General features: G+C 42.9%; 1 pseudogene; it reads left to right on the forward strand.

Annotated features, from left to right (window-relative positions):
• The first annotated feature begins 5,325 nt into the window (after positions 1-5,325).
• On the forward strand, positions 5,326-5,424 carry LOC114218127 (U6 spliceosomal RNA; annotated as a pseudogene).
• Positions 5,425-8,044: the final 2,620 nt, after the last annotated feature.

Below are 8,044 nucleotides of genomic sequence, written 5' to 3' on the forward strand. Positions count from 1 at the left end.
TTCTGTAAATTGTGTCTGCAGCTTCCACAGCCTCTATATAACAGAATAATAAGGTTCGTCCTCCATTATAATCCAGTCGGGCTTCACCAACAAAATAAATCTGGTAACCTAGTTCATCTAGTGAGAGCAAGGTCACTGTGGGTGCAGATTTAAATGACCTTTTAATTATTCATAATGTAAGATGGATTATTTGGGGGGGGGGGAAGAACCCTATCCAGTGGGCAGAACGCTCGTTAGAAAGAAATAAGGCTACCATTTAAGAATAGGGTTAAATTATTGATGCCAGCCTGTCTTGTTCCACACTAATTCATTGATGCCATAAACAGTGACAATGTCACATTATAAATCCTACCTATCCTTTATCAGGCATGAAAAATGGGATTTGTTCCTGGTGCTAGGATGCTACATGAAATCAAAGAAACAAGGATCCCGACACATCAGGGGTGAGGATGCATGATTTGATAGACAGTTCACAGGAAGAGAAGGAAGACCACGCCCTTACATGGGACTCAGGGCTCAATCAAACAGAATAAGCATTGCTGCTTTCATTTTTTTTTTTTTTTATTTTTGTCTGCAGCTGAGGTTTGTCTGAGTGGACTTATTCCAAGTTTGGGTAGATGTGGGGAATGGAATGTGAGGAGTTACTTCAGTTTGCCATTTCCTACCAATATTTGGCGTATCCTCCCTAACAGGCTAGTAGGGGATCCTGAGAAGGAACACACACGGAAATGGAAAAGAATGCCAGACTCATGGTCTGCGATGTGCCTGTGGTTTTCCATAGGTCATAGAATTCAGACCTCTTAATGACCCTATTTTGATTAAATGTTGCCACTGGACCAGAAATCCATTGAGACAAGATACAGAAGATGTGGGTGGTAGATGCCCCCTAAGGAGCACCCTCAATGACACACATCTTTGTATATACCCCACCTCTCTTGTGTAGGTGGCACCTGTGAATTGCTTCTAGCCAACAGAACATGGCAATGAGATGTCACCTCTGTGATTAGGTTATGTGATATGGGACCCTGTCTTAGCAGTCTGAGTAAGAGGTTGTCCTATAGGCTTTGAAGAGTGAGGCTACAGTGTTCGCTGCTGCATATGGACACAGCCATGTGCCCAAGAACAGCGAGACATCTCTAGCAACAACAGATGCCGCACAGATAGGAAGTCAGAAAAAAAAAAAAAAATGTGCCTCTTCTTTTCACTACATCTGTATCTCTGGGATAAATATCCAGGAGTGCAATTGCTGGGTCATAGGCTGGAGTGCCTGGGTGATGGGTATTAAGGAGGTCATGTGATGTGATGAGCACTGAGTGTTATATGCAACTGATGAATCATTGACCACTACATCAGAAACTAACGATGTACTGTATGTTGGCTAATTGAATTTAAATTAAAAGAAAATGTGGACCTCAGTCCTTCAACCTCAACCAACTGAATTTTGCCAACAACCCCATGAGCTTGGAAGGAAACCCTGAAATCCAGGAAAAAACACACAGCCTGGAAGACACCTCTATTGTAGCTCAGCCAAACCCCGAGCAGAGTACTCAAGAAGCCATATCCAGACATCTGAGTCATTTAGAATAAATGCATCATACACCTTTGTTATTCTAGGCTGCTAAGTTTGTGGTGGTTTGTTACGCAGCATGGTTACCTGATACAGAATTCTTAAGAAGGAGGTTACCAAGATATGCCTGAATAGCCCAGAATATCTCATCTGGATGAATTTAATCATGCTCCAGGGTCTAGTCATCTTAAAGCTCAAAAATGAAGACTGAATGCAGCATTCAGCAATGGAGTGACATTAACCAAACTCGTAAGTTGGATGAACAACACAAAAATGCCAATTTGCATTTTGTTTCCTTCTTTTGTTTCTTTTGCTGTTTCCTTCCCCTTCCTGCATGGGAAATAGGATAATCATACACACCAGAAAATGCATTTAAGCTAACCTATGTGGGAAACCAAAGTATAATTAGAAGGTTGCTTTCTGCACGCAGAACAGACCAAGTCAGGATGCACGTTCCAATATCCAGTCACATCATGGTATCTCATCTCTGGCTGTCATATCCAAAAAGCACTATCAACTTTGGAGTCTGTCACTCTTAGAATGGTCCCTGTCTCCTAGACAATATTTTGGATGGATGCTGATGGGCTCTGCCCTGGGCACCTCCCATCTCTTTGATTCAATCCCTGACAACTCTTTTACCTTTAGTAACGTAACACAATGTAAGTTAAATTTTTATGTACCCGAGAACCAATCTCTCCGGTGAACGTGCACATGGTCACTCTGACCATGTAGGTGTTGGCATTATACTTTATGTCAGGGTCCATATTCCTTCTTTTTTTTTTTTTTACTTTTGTTTTGTTTCCTGTCTAAACTCTTTCAAGAGCACCAACAAATTTCACCCAATACTGCTTGTACACGAGTGAAGGGAGAATCTGGAGCTTCAAGAGAGGACACAGTCTGTTTAAGGCCACAGAGCTAGAAAGGAGATGATCTAAAATCAAAAATAACCCAACGTACTCATACCCTGTTGCCTACAGAATCTGCTGTTCCAAATCCCTTCACAAGCTAAGAGCATGTTCATGCCCATATAGGGGCTGGATGCCCGGGGATCAACCTATTCCCCACTGTAAGTCTGAGCTCCATAGACATGTTAAGTTGCAACAGGTAGAAGCTGAGCCCACCGCGTGTGCCCTGAGCTCATCTCATGCTAAGTTTTGAGGCAGACGTGGTTCACTCGCTCATTAGCAATGCCGCAAAGCCAGGAGCTTCCCAAGAGCTTTCTTTCAGCCAGCACCAACTTTTCCTTTCCCCTGCAGCCTGGTGTCCTTGGTGAGGGACAGTTCAGGTTAACAATATAGTTCTCAGCAATATACTGGTAAATAAAAACAGAAATTATCGTTTTTCAGCACACTTTCTGTTGCAGGGAACACACCAGTGTGTCCCAGGAACTACCATATTTCATTTTCCCAACAACCACAAGACATAGGTGTGTTTATCCCTATTTTAATGATGTGTCCACTGAAGTTCAGAAGAGTTATAACTTCAACAACTCCTAAACCACTTAGCTGGAGTATCAGTTAGGGTTCTCCAGAGAAACAGAACCGATGGGATATATAGGGACATATATACCATGTGGCTTTATGTGCTTCTTGGTATCCACTCAAAGGGGCTAAAAGCTTATGTCTGCACAAAAACCCACCTATGGATGCTTATGGCTGCTTTGTTTATAATTGCCAAAACTTGGAAGCAACCAAAATGCCCTTCAGTAAGTGAGTGGATAAATAAACTGTGCCCCATCCAGACAATGGAATATTATTCAGCACTAAAAAGAAATGAGCTATCAAGTCATGAAAATACTTGGTGGAAATTTAAATGCATATTACTAAGTAAAAGAAGCCAATCTGAAAATGCTATGATTCCAGCTCTAGGACATTCTGGAAAAGGGAAAACCATGGAGAGAGTAAAAAGTTTAAGAGTCACCAGGGTTTAGGGGGAAGGAGGGATGAACATGTGGAGCACAGAGGATTTTTAGGGCAGTGAAACCACTCTGTATGATATATAATGATGGAGCCATGTCATCATACATTTGTCCAAACCCATAGAATGGTTTGGTCACCAAGAATGACCCTGATGTAAAGTATGGGCTTTGAGTAATGGACAGCGTGTCCACGTAGGCTCACTGATTGTAACAAATGCACCACTCTGCTGGGGGACGTTGATTATGGGGGAGGCCAAGAGATGAGCAGAAGATACAAAGAAATCTCTGCGGGTTCTTTTCAATTTGCTGTTCCCGAAAAAAGCAAAGCCCAAGTAAAGCATCTGAGATTCGGAAGCTCCACACTTCTGGCTACTTCTCCGCACTCAGAAGTGCACACTTCTTGGAATATCAACTACATCCCTGGTGACAAAATCGAGTGAGGGTGTCAAAAGTTCTGGAATTAAGAAACCCATGATCTTCACGGAGGTGCACCTGAGAAATACATAATAATGCTCAGGGAAAAGCAAGGGCATGGTGCTGGCAGTCAGACCTCAGACAGGCAACTGATTAATGTTTAGAGAAGAGCCGGCTCCCAATCACCCTGTGAGCTTGGTTTTCATCTGGACACAGGTGTCAGCCATGCGTATCCCCGATTAGAAAAAAGCAGACCCATCCAATGTTAGGTGCTTGTCCCGCATCACAGGGTTTTTCTTGTGTCTGTAACTGTGCACTGATGAACGCCATCATTCCGTAGCATCCAGGAGATTCTGGGTGCGGAAATATGTAACCCACCCCATTTTACTTTATGATTGCAATTTTTATTTTCTGACCAATATCATGGAATGGCCGTGAAGACAGATTCTGGAGCGGATTTTAAATGAGTTTTGGGGGAATGATGGCATAGCCAACAAGCACATGTGATGATTTTCATTGGAGCACCGCGTTAATACCGTTCACATAGAAATAGCACCGTTCCCATTGTTATCCAAAGTGCTTAGACTTGAAGGAGCATCCCTCCACTTATTATCAAGACTTGCAAAAGAAAAACAGAGGCAGCTCGGTACTCGCAAAAAGATTTTGGCCATTTAGCTAAGATTTGTATATTGCAAGACTTAGGTCCCATTGTGGGTTTGGATCCTCCAATAGTTTCTTCAAGAGCAATCATTCTAACTACATCTCCAAATGGACTTAAGAATCAGAGAATTGATAGAGTCTATGAATATGTTTGTGGTGAAGAGCTGACCTGACCTAAAGACAGGTCTGGCCTTTTGGCTCCTGGACGGTGACTCCCAGGCCCCTGATGAGAGTGGCTTCTTTGGCCTCCTCTACCTTGGACCACGTGGCACTGTCTACAATGTGACTCATGTTGGGGGATTTGGGCTCTGCCACCTTGGTTCCAACTTGCACAGGAACCAAAGGACACAGGTATCAGCAGAAACTGGTCAACCAGGGAGGCATATAATGTGATACGACTTCAGACACCAAGGCTCAGGCGAGCTCCCCCAGTTGGCGATGCCATGCATGTGTTCTCACGCATCATACCTGGAAGGAGGTGACACCATCCATGAGTCCCAAGAGAAAACGATAGAAATCCTAAGTTGGGACCCCTCCTGGACTCTGCCCCAGGCACCACTTCCTTTGGCTGATTTCAATCTCTCTCCTTTCTCTATAATAAACCATCACTCTGAATGTAACAGCTTTCATGGGGTTCTATGGGTCCTTCTGGAAGTTTTCCAGAACCGGGGTTGGTCTTTAAGGACCCCCTTGAAGTTACAGTTGGTTCAGAGGCAAGGGCAATTTTGGGGGGACGTGCTTTATCACTTTCCAATTGGCATACCTCAAGCTCACTTCGGCAGCACATATACTAAAATTGGAACAATACAGAGAAAATTCTCACGGCCCTTGCCCCAGGATGATCCAACTGGCATAACTGAATTTCCAAAGAACACTAGAGTGACATGGGATTGTGTTGATCTTCAGTGGAGTTATGCATCCCACAAGTTGAGCATTGCACATCAAGTACCCTCCATAAGTAAATGGTCAACAGTTGTATGAACTATGTTGGCCATACAGCAATGCATCATCAATATTCACACGTCTAGACCATATTGTTTCAAGTATTATTATTTCCATCTCATGGAAGAAGTTTACGGAAGGTCTGACAGTTCTGGCAACTCTTACAAAATGGCCCGGGTCATGCAACAGGTCATATTCACAGGTCCGGAGATTTATGGTGTGGACATCATTGGTGGGCATCATTCTGCCTCCCACATGAAGCATCTTTGTTGCATTAAGATTTCCCTGAATATATCTGTAAATATGTATACATACTAAAATATCTTTCCCCTGCTTCAAATCTCTCTTGTAGGGTCTTGATGTCTTTAATCCTTGGCCATTTACACTGCCTGCAAATTTATGTATTCTGCCCAGGGCAGAAGCAGAGAAAAACAGCACAACATTTGTTAATGATTCATTTCCCACTAATTAGCCTACAAATGTTTGCTCCAAATGCAGCCGGTATTACATGTTATGTCAAGAAACTTTTGCAATAAGAACGGTACCTAACTATGTATTATGCCACACCTTGAAAACATTTTCCTAGATATCAATCATTCAAAAAATTAAAAATTTCTCTCATCTCTTAGAAGCAAAAATATCCATCTTTTATGGAAGATCTTGGCGAGCAATGCATCAACATTGCACATACAAATTCTTAAATACGTTGAGATTCCTTCTTTATTTCCCTTTTCGATTGTGGATTTCCTTGGGAATCAGGGGCAGCCTTAGCCGACCTCCTTTTTAAAAAACTCATTATAGATAACATTTTCCATGCAGTTTCTGAGGGTGGTGGGTCTCCCTGAATGTCCTCCCTCAGTCTTCCGTTGGCCTCCAGGTAGGCCTCTTGGGCGAAGGAGATTCATGGACAACAGGAGTCTATAGAAGAGATGAGGTAGACTTTAGACAGAGCAACCTGTGAAGTCCTTGCAGTTTGCTGAGGACGGTTTGCATTCACTGCTGCCTGGGCGCTTTGTCTGCCGGAGAAAGGCAGAGCCTCCAGGGGAAATACTGTTTATCTCATCGTTTATATCACTCTGCACACGACATGGTTTCCAAAAGACATTTTCCATCAGCGCCATGTGGAACGCCACATCTCCAAAGCCATCTGTTGGTGTCCAGTTGTCATTTTCAGGATGTTCATTCAAGACAGGACCGAGGACCCCGCCCACGAGTGCCGCCGTGAGCAAGAAGCTGTCCCCTTCCCGAAAGAAGAGGCATCATCATCCTGCAGAAACGTAAAGTGTTAGCATCGACAGTGTGGGCAGATGTTTTACAAAGAGTGGTCCCATCTAGATAGTAGCCTATGGGAACTTCTCCATTGTCACCACTGAAAAAAAAACAAATGTCCAGAGACCATTTCAATTTCGGCAGGTAGAGAAATATTTTAACTGAAACATAAATACAAACTGAAAGCAGCCAGAGGAACGAAAATCAGTATAAAATGGATTCTACCTAGGAAAGTAAGTCTGGGTTAGATTAAAGCAGGTATTCGATTCATCCAATTTTTTTTTAAAGATTTATTTATTTGAGCGAGAGAGAATGGGGGAGGGGATAGGGGCAGAGGAAGAGAGAGAGACTCTCAAGCAGACTCCCTGATGAGTACAGAGCTTGACCTGGGGCTCAGTCTCACAAACCTGAGGTCATGACCTGAGCTGAAATCAAGAGTCAGACACGTAACTGATGGAGCCACCCACACAGCCCTGATTTCCCCATTTATAGACAGAGACATTAGTCCTGCACAAGTTTAAATGACCTCGTGTGGAATGCACCTAAGCAACACTGGGGACTGGAACAACACATCCCAATTTCAGATCAATCTGAATGATTAAAATCTATCTAGATGTGTTAAACAGGAGATGTATTAACTTACTTACTTACAGATACCGATAAAAGACCATAATCTGTTACAAAAAGTAGGATATTGGCAAAGTGAAATCAAGACAGTCTCCCCTCTCCCATGCAAAGAAACCAGCCTTTCCTGGGAAAACCTTTGGAGCCATGGATGATTAGAACGTGGTAAAACCATCAAGACCACGCCAGCCAGACAGCCGGTCTGACCACCTTTTCTCTCCGATTGGTGATAAGACTAAGTTTTGAGTCTCAGTAGGATCCCAAAGAAGAACACTGTGGCAATTTAGCTGGATTGCAGAGTAAAAGTATTAATGCCGCCCCTGCCCCCCAAAAAGAGTTAAATCTGAAACACATCTATGATACTCATCAGTGACATAGGCATCGAGAGAGTTTCTTTCATTACAGAAAACAGAATTAAGTCGTATCGATTGCTCCCTATATGTGAGCATTTAGATGCATAGGGACAGAAAGCGTATAAGCAATTGTGAGTTAGAGTATCTCTCCATCATTACCTATACGCTGTGAATAAAATAGAACAAAATGCACACATGCTATGAAGATGTTTATCATTATCTCTTTACCTTTCGGTTCTGCTGTATTTTGCAATGCATCAGATCCCTTAAAACAATATCAATCCGTATCTTGAGCTG

The sequence above is a fragment of the Eumetopias jubatus genome, unplaced genomic scaffold (genome assembly GCF_037043125.1).
Source record: "Eumetopias jubatus isolate StellerSeaLion01/CBP00866 unplaced genomic scaffold, mEumJub1_p1.0 scaffold_11, whole genome shotgun sequence".
Lineage (NCBI taxonomy): Eukaryota > Metazoa > Chordata > Mammalia > Carnivora > Otariidae > Eumetopias > Eumetopias jubatus.